This window comes from Crassostrea angulata, chromosome 5 (genome assembly GCF_025612915.1).
Source record: "Crassostrea angulata isolate pt1a10 chromosome 5, ASM2561291v2, whole genome shotgun sequence".
In the NCBI taxonomy this organism is placed as follows: domain Eukaryota; kingdom Metazoa; phylum Mollusca; class Bivalvia; order Ostreida; family Ostreidae; genus Magallana; species Magallana angulata.
This window is the reverse complement of record NC_069115.1, coordinates 34611981-34625205: the sequence shown is the minus strand read 5'-3', so window position 1 is coordinate 34625205 and position 13225 is coordinate 34611981. Positions and strand designations below refer to the sequence as shown.

General features: G+C 30.3%; 1 long non-coding RNA gene across 1 annotated transcript; it reads left to right on the top strand.

Annotated features, from left to right (window-relative positions):
- Window positions 1-2255: 2255 nt before the first annotated feature.
- LOC128183560 (uncharacterized) lies at window positions 2256-6182 on the top strand. Its single transcript, XR_008243626.1, has 3 exons — window positions 2256-2434; window positions 5269-5324; window positions 6038-6182. It is a non-coding gene; the product is annotated as an uncharacterized LOC128183560 (long non-coding RNA).
- Window positions 6183-13225: the final 7043 nt, after the last annotated feature.

Below are 13225 nucleotides of genomic sequence, written 5' to 3'. Positions count from 1 at the left end.
CGGCTCAAAAGAATTTATAAATAGAGTTTTTCGTGTTTTCACAGTTAATGTATTATCAATATCAAAAGCAACTTCCCTTAGTATTTAAAATAGATGAAATGAAATATTATAGCGAGCGCAGCGAGGCAGCGCGAAGCGCCCCTTGCGTAGCGAGCTCCATAGACAACGTGTACGAACGGAGGAAATTCGAGTTGAAATCTGCACATTGTTCAAAGAAAATTTTGTGGACCCGCGTGAAAACGTTCTACTATCCCAGTGATCCTTTGCGGTGCATAGCAACTTGGCGGAACAGGAAGCGTTTCTAAGGAAAATTCTTACCTGTAAATCGCATACAACATTTTCATTTAACAATAAAAAATCCTTTTAAAAACATTAAAGTAAACAACACATATGCTTACGTAAAAAACTGTACCTATGACGTCATTTCCTTCCCCGAATTTGTCCGATAATTTACTAAAACTGTCGAGCGCAAAAAGTTAAGAATGACGTCACAGTGATCTGGCGTTTTATATTCCCGTTTAATTAACATTAAATTTTTCGCAATGGGTTAGCGTGAATGCACATAAAAGCAACATGTCAAATTCCTGAAAGTTTTTGTCCAATGGATTTTCGAAAAAGCACATGCATGATAAAACAGTATTTGAATGAGATAACAAGTATATAAATAGTTTAAAACTCTTGATCAAAATAAGCATGACAAAGGAAGTGAAAGAACTATATCGTTCGTAAATCTGTCGAAGAAATTTCACATAAACAGAAAAATGAAAACTTGTGTTAGATGTTGAACAGGGTCCAGTGTATTTCCAATGTGCATGATTTTTAGGCAGTCTGTTTTCACGCATTCATTTAGGCAACTAGTAACTATTTTTAGACTGTGCTCTTATACAATCTTAATCATTCCTTTGTTTCAAATCCCTGACCTGTATTTATTCAAAAACTGGTATATGACAAAAAAGAAATCACTCGCTGTGGCCTTCAACTCGACATTTCGGTATATCGACATATCAATTAACAATTGTTACTCTCATTCTTACGTCACCCGATATATCCCTGTAAACCTGAAATAAAATACATTACGAAGGTCGAGTAATCTTTTTCATATTAAGATGCTTCAAAAAAAAAGACATACATTTTAACCTAACAACAGAACTTTTCGATAAAAATGATAACCTCCATTGTTCTATCGTCAACTTTCCTTACTTTTTCAGCAATATACATGCACCTTCATACGTTACATGTGGAGTTTTTGTCTCTCAATTGATTCCATTCGCAAGGGCAAGCTGTACAATGAACCATTTCTAAAACGTGGCAAGGTACTGACAAACAAGTTGATAAAACAAGCTTCAGATTTTCAACAGTCTCGATTGAATTCGTAAGCTCTACGGTCAATACAACGATCTTTTTAGCAAATACAATTTTCTGTTATGTCAAATGCTGACTGACGTTTCTCATACACATCCTTAAGCCATTATTAATCACCGCATTGTCTCCGGATTTTTCCGTTATTTTCGAGTACAACAAAGACGACACGGCGGGGTCAGCAGAAGAGCTCACTCCTCCATAGCACTTGATCTTACCTCTTATTCTTGTAAAAGTCCATGTTTGCTCTGCTCCGGGTTTTTTTCCCCGGACTCCGGACTTTTGATTTCAGAACACTGTTTGTTATAATCCCATTTCATCTTTGATTGACATATTAGTATGAACTATGCAGAATACAAAAATGTAAAAAAATAAAGATATTAAGCCTTTTTTCATCTTTTTTTTTTCTTTGCAATGCGTTTATTAATGTAAATAATTGTTGAACAGTAGTTACTTTTGTTGCTTCTAAAGAAAGTTCAAGTTTTTATTGGCTGAAAAAGTTATGAAAACAAAACCATAGCAACTAAACCAGTTTCACTCATAAGGTGTACATGTTTTAAATGAATCAATTCTTCAACAAAAATCTTTCATCATAAAAATAAGAACTTTTTTGGGTTTTTTCCTGTAGGGGCATTACAGAGTCAGGAACTAAAACAAGCAATAGGACTCATATGCGTATTTTTGGGTATTTGTTTAAGGTTTTATTCATAAGAGGAAACGTTTTTTGTTTTTTGTCTAGACTAGAATAACACGTCGAAATCTGTACCAAAGACAGCCACAAAACAACGTTGAAAACAGTTTTATTTCCCTGTTTCCTTTGCAAACTATATTATATGTAGTTTGATTTTGAAACATTATTATATCATGCTCAAAGTATGCAGGATGTGACTGACAGATTCTCCCTACTGTTTTATTTATACATCGCTACGTTTGTTTCCTTGACAAAGTAATCATAGACTCGCAAATCTCTGGGGCAGTATACCATGGAAACTCATTGTGTCTGCAATCTCGTCAAAGTATTTATTTTTACTACTGTTGTGTATAGAATAGGATCAGCCAAACACAACTGCAAACGGTAAAGTTTAATTAACTTCTATAGTAGATCGTATCTGTATCTTTTTTTCTGGGGGGGGGGTATCCTGAGTCCGTCAGTTGAAATATTGTAATTGGTCTTCATTCGTCGTTGTGCGTGGTGTGTCGTCCGTTAACAATTTTAAATGTTTAACTTCTTCATGAAAACTAACAGGCTAATTGTAACCATTCTTGGTATATTATAGCATCTCCAATATAAGAAAAATATAAATTGTGGGGTACACGGCTTTACAAGTCCCAAGGTCTCATAGGCGGGATCAAATATGCAAAAAAGTAATTTTTTCAGAAATTTTCTACTTTTCGAGTTCCACACATGTGGAAAAAAAACTAATTGCATGGTTATGTTGTCCATGATGATATCTATCAATATTGTGAAATTCATTGCCTTTTGTAGGGCCAATTAAAGTAAAAATGTATTAATTTTCTTAAAGAATGTTCTTTTCTACTCTCATACATGTATATATTTGAGAAAATTAATTGGATAATTATAACGTCAATGAAGCCCTCTACCTAGATTGTGAAATTCATGGTGGAGCCAATATAAGCAATATGGTGAAAATGTATTAAATCTTGAAAATCCTCTTTACTCTCATACATTTAAAAAAAATCAAATACATTGTTATGATGTAAAAGAAGACCTCTACTTAAATTGTGTAAGAGATTTGTTGCCTCTGGGTTAGGTGTTCAGGTCCTTTGGCGAGGCCAATATGTCGACATAGTAAAAATGTATTTAATCTTGGAAAATAGTTTCCTCTCTACTCCCATCGTATTTGTGAAAAACTAAATGTATTGTTATTCTGTCCATGACACCCTCTACTTAAACTGTGCAATTCGTGGTCCCTGAGACAGGGTTCAGGTCGTAAGCTCTTGGGTGGGGATAATACGGTCAAATACGGAAAATTGATTTTATAACCGCATAGCCATCTTGCTGCACACTACATCAACTCCGACACTTTCTGGAACTCCTCACCGTTTGAAATAAATTGCGATTATGACGTCCGTTTTTGCAATTTAAAAAAACTTCAATCAAATGTCAACAAAATACAACAATTACATTCAAGAATGTGTTAAAACATAACACATAACAAAATTATACCTTGTTTGTCTTATTCACTATTAATTGCGTGAAATCAGCAAGCACCTTTTCACAAATGCACTAAAATATCAATATCTTTGACATATGGGCCCATCGATCATTAACGGTGTTCAATCATTTTACATAGGTCAACAAGAAATATTTCATTAGTAATACAATTTGATTAACATTATAGATACATTTTTTCCAGTCAGCATCAGCGTTTATGCACTACACTTGATAATAAAACCAAATTACCCATGTCGTAATTTTTGCCTTGTTCAGGGTATAGACATACGATAAAACGCTATTCATAATATGATGCATTTATAAAATAAATGTAATGAATAAATAATATATTCATTAATATATGCACTAAATAATGAAATAAAATATTTCAAATAAGTCAGGACAGAAATCAAACGGCATTCATACATTCTAAAAAGGTCATTGTGATTGCTGTTACAAGGACCCATTTTTTATACTGTTGATCATATCATTTTGATGAGATTAGATAACACTCAAATTGTATGCGTCATTTTTATTTATTATAACATGGCCTGGATACAAATTGAGTTTAAACTAAATTGTTAATTTATCTTCATTCTTGGCGTATCTTAGAGCATGTGGATGACAAAGTCAGGATCATTAGTTATGAAAAGCACGTGTGATGAATTTCGTATTCAGCGTGATTATTTCAATTATAATAAATAATATTTTTGTTGATAATTTCATAAATCATAATGCTTCAGGTTAATTATATTTAGTGATTGCAAATGACAAAAAAAAAAACAAAAAAAAGATTTACAGAGAAATACGGGATATTTCTTTTTTATCGTGACGGAGTTTGGATAGTCGGGGAAATATTTTTTTTCTGTACACTCACAGTAATCACATATGAAGTCTTGCATTGTCATCATGTTTCAAATGCAGTGATGATTAATTGTGAAATTTACTAAACAGGTCATGGGGTAGAGGTTGGGGATTTGTATTGGAGTGGGTGAGTGGCTTAATTAGGCCATATTTTGAACATGTATTTTTACTTGAAGTAGTTGTTGTGTGTCATCCATTAACAATTTCATTTTTAAAACTTTATGGTATATTGTCACCTGGCAATATTGAATGAAATATGTGTTCTATTTTTAGAAATCTATTTTAATATCTTGTGCATTACATACTTGTAGAAATAAGGTATTATCTTATTTGCATTTTGTATGCATTATAAGTGTAACTGTGAATGTAATAAAAGATTGAATATTATAGGCCTGTACTTCTGTTATTACGAAAAGTTTACAATTTTAAAGAATGTTTGGCCCTTTGAGAAAACGTTTCAACAATCCAGGACCCCCCCCCCCTAAAAAAAAATCATGAATGAATGTTTTCAAACATCAGGGTAACAGTCAGATGATTCTCAGATTAGGGTTTAGACTTCAAAAGGAAGCCTAAAATGGAAACAAGAGACACTTCAACAAGTCAAGCTAAGGACTATGGTACATGTACTCAGGTTCAGACATGTGGGCCTTTTGTCTTGATATGTTGTTTATTACTAAGGAATTGCAAAAATGATTCTATTTCAAATTTTACAAATGATTGATAACATCTGTTTGCCTTTTTTTTTTCAGATATTTCACCATTTGTGTGGGTTATTGATTTCTAAGAAGAATGATATAACGGGTTATTCGTTGCTATTATTATTGAGTTTGAACGAAGTAGGTTTAAAATGTACCTATTTTCATTTTCAGAGCACCCTATGTTTGTTGCCTGTCTTGGTCCACAGCAAACATTGAAATATGTGACAGTAAGTCTAATTTTTATTTTACATATTTCTAAAATGCGAATTTGCACAAAAGTATATGCATCTATTTTATCATTAATATTTTTAAAGTATTGTATTTATATAATAATAAAGGTTCTTCTAGGGGATAAATATTTTTAATATACAAAAAACGTGGTCTCCCTGAGTATTTTGAGTAGATTGTTTAATACAATCGGTATGTTTTAATGATTCGCTATTGTTATTATGATTATATCAGAAGCTTTAGCGCGCATACTGATGACTGAGTAAATTGTCACCGCAGAATTCCCGGTACTGGACTCCTATTAATATTTAAAACCAGGTGCCTCAAACTTTTTCATGATTAACTACGTCCTGATTCCCTAGATGAAACTATTTTCAATTCCTACCCTAGCCTTTACGTTCCTGTCATCTTTCTAATACTTCTCTTCTTCTGCTCATGCTTACCCTATGTGCTTTCTGTGTGCTTCTAAGCTAGTCTGCCCAAGTCGCAGCCAACACTGACCTAAATACCCTTGGAATAGCTCATTCTTAGGGATGTCAAGTAATTTCATTTTATGGGTACGTTTAGTTCGTTTAACCATTAAATCTATTCATGTTCGAGGCTAAACACCACTTCTGAAATATATCTCCGCAATAATGTAACATCATTCTTGGATTTTCTTCTGTTTGCTACTTGTCAATTCCCGATACAAACAGCATATTGTTCTCAACAGAATGTGCAGCAGGGTATTTTGGGATAAAATGCCAAGCTTCATGTCGTTATCCAAACTATGGAGATCTGTGTCAGAAGAGCTGCAGCTGTACAGAACCATATTGTAACCACATTACAGGATGTCAAGGTATTGACGATACGGTATAATAATGTATAATTTATATTCAACGTTTGACTATCTGACAAACGTCATTGTGTCGATCGACTATACAAATTGTCTTTTAAACAGTCGTCTAATGTACATATATACCTTCGGCAAACCATATGCAAATAGGGTGAAAACCGAATTTCATTCTAATGTCGATGAAAAGGCTGCTTGAATTATAAAAAAATGTTTTAAAACCATTTTCTTGATTGGTCAAACATTTGTTTGATGCATGCATAAAAATAAGCCGAGTCTACTGTTTTATTTCCAGCACTCTCTATATAAGCAGAATTTAAAAAATAAAAACGAAACAACGAAATGTAAAATTATACCTTTTTTATTGTAGCATAAAGTGTATGGCTACATGTATATAATATAGATTATGAGATAAAAACGGCTTCAAATAAAAGGAATAGATTTATCAAAGTCTAAGTGTATTTTTATTTCGCCTACTTCTTCAATCAACATTTTCTGAGATGCTGTCTGTTCCAGGAACTATTTGCATACTGTATCGGTATCGTTACCATTCCAACTCTTAAAAAAATATGGATTGGATTAACACAGACATTCGCGTCTATAATCGTCTATCAGAATAAATCGCTGTTCACGAAGTGCCATCCAACTCGTTTCGAGTTTTCCAATTGGCAAGTATACTAATTTAACCTTCATATTGACAAATTACTACAACATTTGCTCAAGTCATATATTTGTACTCTTAATTGTCGACATATGTACCACTTTTGTCCTTGCATTATGTCTAAACCCAACTGCATTGCACCAGTCAAAGTCGCGAGCAGTAAATTGTGTTTAACGAATCTTGTTGCACAATGCAGCATACCAGGTATTCTACATCGACTGTTTTCATTTTTTATAATTGTTTCGATTCAACAAAATTATAGCTTGTAAAATTCGTGTTCAAATGATTTATTTAAGCCTATTTAATCTTCATCAACTGAAACATTTTTTATATTAAAGATTTTTTAAAAAAATTACGCTCATATCATAAAGCGTTTGCAATACTACAAAACATTGATATATATATATATATATATATATATATATATATATATATATATATATATATATATATATATATATATATATATATATATATATATATATATATATATATATATTATACAATTTGAAATCCACTGGAGAGCCGATCAGGCGAAAGCGCTCTGGATTAAATTTGAAAGAAATGGATTATTGTGTTATCGTCTACTGAAAACATTTTTATATATATATATATATATATATATATATATATATATATATATATATATATATATATATATATATATATATATATATATATATATTTGTTCGGGTTTTTTTTTTACAGAAAATATTTTTTCTAATGTCTTTTTCTTTTTGTCTTTCTTTGAAAGTCAATGTTTTAACCCTGTGATTTTATAGAGCGGAAGATTACACCAATAAAATAGATTGTAAGATTTGGACTACCTCCTTTAGTATCAAGGTAATTGAAATATTTTTTTATTTAGTGAATTGTCCTGTTTTGGTTTTTATCATTTCTGACACATGTTAATAAATACGTGTTATGTTCGATAATCTTCAGTTTAGTTTATTAAACTTTTACATGTATTATAACTTTCATTTATTGTGTCACCGAGGGTTTTATGGATTGAATTGTATGTTTAAATGTCGCTACCCAGTCTACGGAAGATGGTTTGAAAATGAATGTAACTGTGATAAAAATTTCTGCAATCCATCGACTGGATGTGAAGGTGTGTTATTAAAAATCAATTGTTTGCAAAAGCTTTTTTTCTATTAAAACTAACATAATAGAGAATAAAAGTTTTATATCCTGATGGATTACCCACAATTTCATCAATTCAACCCTAACAAATGTTAACAATACTTTTGTTGAATAAATTAAGACTAAAAAGTAAGTGTCATGTTGTTAAAATGTTGTGAAATAACTTTTGATAGATTCTTTTTAATACTTTAACACCTTGTTATTGCAGCTTGCTTAGCGGGGTTTTTTGGGAGTAATTGCGATATATGTGTTATATATATATATATATATATATATATATATATATATATATATATATATATATATATATATATATATATATATATATATATATATATATATGTCGAATTCCATCATTTGGATTGCATTGTTATTCATAGTGTAATTGCAATAAGGAACACTGTAACCACCTTATGGGTTGTAATGAAAGTTAGTTTTCGCTTTAACCTTATGTCAATTCCATTGAGAGCTTTATTTCAATCTTAACCTTTGCAAGGTTTTACTTAAGCATTGAAAAAAAAATTTATGATGTCAAAGATAAATGTATTTAAATGCGTTATTGTCAAAGAATTCTTAAATAACAATTATCAATACTCCTCATTAATTGTTATAAACCAACGAAATAGATTCTTAAAATGACGCCATATTTTTATTGAATTAACAGATGTAAAGTCAAATCCTTTCATTTCATTTTTAAAGTCCCTTGCATTGTGGTCACGTGGGAAGTCAAAAACAATTGTATAGAGCACTTTGTTCAATAAAAATTAACACGTGAATTATTATATGTCGACTTCCATCATTTGGATTGCATTGTTATTCATAGTGTAATTGCAATAAGGAACACTGTAACCACCTTATGGGTTGTAATGAAAGTTAGTTTTCGCTTTAACCTTATGTCAATTCCATTGAGAGCTTTATTTCAATCTTAACCTTTGCAAGGTTTTACTTAAGCATTGAAAAAAAAATTTATGATGTCAAAGATAAATGTATTTAAATGCGTTATTGTCAAAGAATTCTTAAATAACAATTATCAATACTCCTCATTAATTGTTATAAACCAACGAAATAGATTCTTAAAATGACGCCATATTTTTATTGAATTAACAGATGTAAAGTCAAATCCTTTCATTTCATTTTTAAAGTCCCTTGCATTGTGGTCACGTGGGAAGTCAAAAACAATTGTATAGAGCACTTTGTTCAATAAAAATTAACACGTGAATTATTATATGTCGACTTCCATTGTTTCCATACATCATGCAATTCCTGCGTGTGTCTGTCTAATTTGGGATTGCATGGTTTAAAGACTCTTTCGTACTTCGCAGTTGTTATCATTTTTGTCGGCCAAAAAAAATTAAGAATACATTTTTTATCTTCTGCAGAGTTGATGATTTCTGTGGGGAAAAATATTTATTTAGTTATCGATATCTAAGGCGACTGCACTTAAGTTGATGCCCCTGGTGTTGAAGATGAGAGGACGTATTGTTTTTATCCTCTCTGTTGCATGTATTCTCTCTCATATCTTTTTTTCTTTTCAATTTCAATAAAACAAAATTTAAGACTATAATATTGAAATATTTTAACCGGTCCCTCAGGCTTTGAGAGTCAATAAAGACTTTTATGAATATGTTCTTTAAAAAATTCTTCTAAAACAAATGAGTTTTCATCAGCGTCGCATTTTAGAAATCATTGTCTATGGTTTTACTTCACTGTGATTGCACTGTTAGATTTATTGTAATGTGAAAGCATATATAATTTCATTTTTAATTTTTACTTAAGTTGCTTACGATACAAAAAATACGTACGTATATGTATGAAATACATAGTTTTTGTAATAATCTAACATATCTTAAAATCATTTATATTTAACATTACTAACATTGTGTGGTATAAAATTTTGATAATATTTATCTTCTTTTTTTTTTATCAATTTTCTCACTTGAAGATTTTACATTTTTTGTTAATGTATGAATTTTCTGTTGCACTTTTCACAAAGAAAGTTAGTTATAGAATAAACATTAAACATTCATCGGAAAAATATTCTGATATTATTTTATTCTACATAGTAAGTCATTTTCCGTGTCTATTAAGCATCATATTATGTACATACAATGTAAAAAACAATTCGAAGACTAATTTTGATACGATGTTTCAAACTTTAGAAATATTAATAACAACTGTTTCTTTCTTTTTTACAAACTTTGTCTTATGTTAATACATCAATTATCTTTTTAGTGGAACAAACTTTTGTTTACTTATTGTAAACAATTGTGAACCAGGAATAATGGTTGTGTCACAGTAATACTTTAAAATTTTACATTTCAAATCAATGTTGTTGTTTGTTTCATATTAATAGTATTCATATCTGCATTATATATTGCTTTAAGGTTTTAAACATTTCAGCTAAAATTCTCTTTTCATTTATACCAATTTTAAATTTAAAATAAAACCGTTAATCACGAAAATGCATTTCCAACAAAAACATGGTTAATGATATGTTTGTAAAGCAAAGAGGGGTCATTTCGTTCATGTGTTGATTTGATTTCCTTTTATCAACTAGAAAACATGTGATATACATAGTGTGTATGGTCAAGTGCATCTCATACACAACACAACTGCATTATGGGACATACTTTCATTTTATATGGGAACATATACAAAAACTCATGGTGGTTATGGAGTGATTTCCTTATTTTGTAATTAAAAATTAAATCCGAATGGATATCCTCTTAAAATAAATATAAGACATATACTTGGACAAGGGACACATCGTACATAAACCCTGTTCAGTTGGTAATACATGGAGACTTCTAAGGATTAAATTGTTACATGGTTCTTAAGATTATGTTTTACAACATCTGCATTTTCCATTGCTGAAAAAATCTTAAAGTAAAAATTTGTCATCCTGTCTGTTTATTCGTACAAGCTTTTGTTTTCATGTCGTATCTTCCACATAGCTGCGCATAAGATCAGTTTTTTTTTTTATTTCTGACTATTATTTTTAATTGGTTGCTTCATTTAATTTCCAACTTTTACTGGAAAATAAATTTTAGTCAAAGAAGTGCGCAAAATGCGCAATTAGCGTTTGTTAGGAAAATTAATAATTTTAAAGGAAATAACATAATGAATAAAACAAAATATAAATCTTGAATATAGAGGCTTAAAAATTTGAGGAGAAATATCCCCATGCGTATATCTTTTATTGGGTCTATACATTTGTTTAAGTGATACTTAATTCTCTTGGAATTGTTAATTTGAAACTTTATGTAATACAAAAATTTTAAAACTTGAAATATCCTGTCATACTTTTTGTAATTTGGTTGTTAACTGGCGTATTTTTCTCTAGAGTTAATATTTATTTCTGTCGTACTAAAATATAGGAGTCAAAACATTTTTTTTTTCTTTCTACAACTTGTAGAAAATGTAAACCCCCATTTCGCTCTAATAACTTGACATTGGGAAAAATGTAATGAAAATATTTTTTTTTCCAATATGTTATGAGTAAATTAGTTCATGTGTTTTGAAAATAATAGAAAGTCTTTATTTTTAAAAGAAAGCTCTGTGATAAAATAAGCAAATTTCTTTGGAGAGATTTGTCATTGGTATTAAAAGTCAGTAAATGTTTTTGTCCTCTCAGTATGTATTCTAACTCATACTTTAATTTGTCTAATAGAACATAACTTAAAACTATAATAATGGAAATTATTCATAACGCTTTGCTCAGACAGATTCTGTGAGGGGTTATTACATGTATGGACATGTTCTTTAGAAAAAAATTTTAAAGCAAAAGTGTTTTTCATTGGAATTGAATTTTCAAGTTCTTTTTCTCTTGGTTTAAGTGCACTGTAATCGAGTAAGCTTTGTTGTGATGAGAAAGCGTTATTTTTAATATTTACTTAAGATGTTCACAACACAACAAATACCTATGCGAATAAAAGAAATCCTTCATATTTGTATTAACCTTACCAATCGCAAAGTAATAATACATTCTCTACAAGTGTGATATTTTTTGTGAAATATTCATCATTTAAAAACAAATCATACTCAATTTGATTTGACAAGCAAATGAGGAAATTGACATTTTCCGTTATTGATAATTAGCCAAAAATATAATTACGGTTATTATTAGATTACTTGAGCGAAAGGCTCAAATGGGTATGTAAGTTGTCTGTCGTTGTTGTTTTCATTGCTTCCTCTTGATTCTGTAGAACCTGTAAATGAATATTTGTATTAGTATTTTCTGTTCTGAAAGTAGTTCAATTTCGTTTTTATTACAAATCAAATTCTTTTTTGTGTTCAAGCATCGTATTATATACATGAAACATAAAAGACAAATTGGTAGATCTATGTTGCTATAATTCTTTGCACTATGAAAATATTTATTAAAAAGGTTACTTTCATATTTACAAACTTGATGTGCTGTCTTTATACATCGATTCTCTTTTGGAGAAACATAAACATTTGTTTATGAATGGTTCGTTTACAATCATGAACTTAATTAAACTGCAGCAATCTGTGGTATCCTAAAACGTAAAATTGGTTAAGAAACAAACTCAAGTCAAGAGGCGTTGTAACATTTCATGTTCATCACAAAATTGCGGGAGTATGAAATACGAAATGAAATATATGAAATAAACTGTCAAATTACTATACTGGGAAGATATTAAGCTGAAGTACAGATATCATTAGTATGATTAAGTTCTGACGTCAAAAGTCCAACCCATTCTTGCAAACCTCCCCATGTTATAGTTTAATTATAATAAACTTACTTATTTAATAAAAATATTTCATCGGCTAAACCCAGTTAATAATTGCTAGATATATTAAATCATTGTCATCCCCAGATTTGGGAGTCAGAGACCGATCATTCGAAGAGTTTGGAGTTTGGATATGATTCTGCCGTGGTAGATCTGCACAAATGCAGCCCCTTTTTTCCTTTAAGCTGCTAAGCTCCCTATTTATTAGCAGAGTAATCAATATATGTAACATGTAAACATGCAAATACCCGCTATAGTTAACGCAAAGCATTTTACAATAGAGAATAAAATTGCATACTTCAAATAGCTGTAAGAAGGAAATAACACGTCATTCGTATAACAACGTGAATGATGCCGTCGAGAAAATTCGGTATAATTTCTTACCGATATTATCTTAAATTATTTGGTTATTAGAAACAATGAATACATACATAAAACATTGTGAATTTTCATTCATAAGATGTATGAGTGAAAAATAATAGATATGGTTTTACTGACGTTGTTGCCACA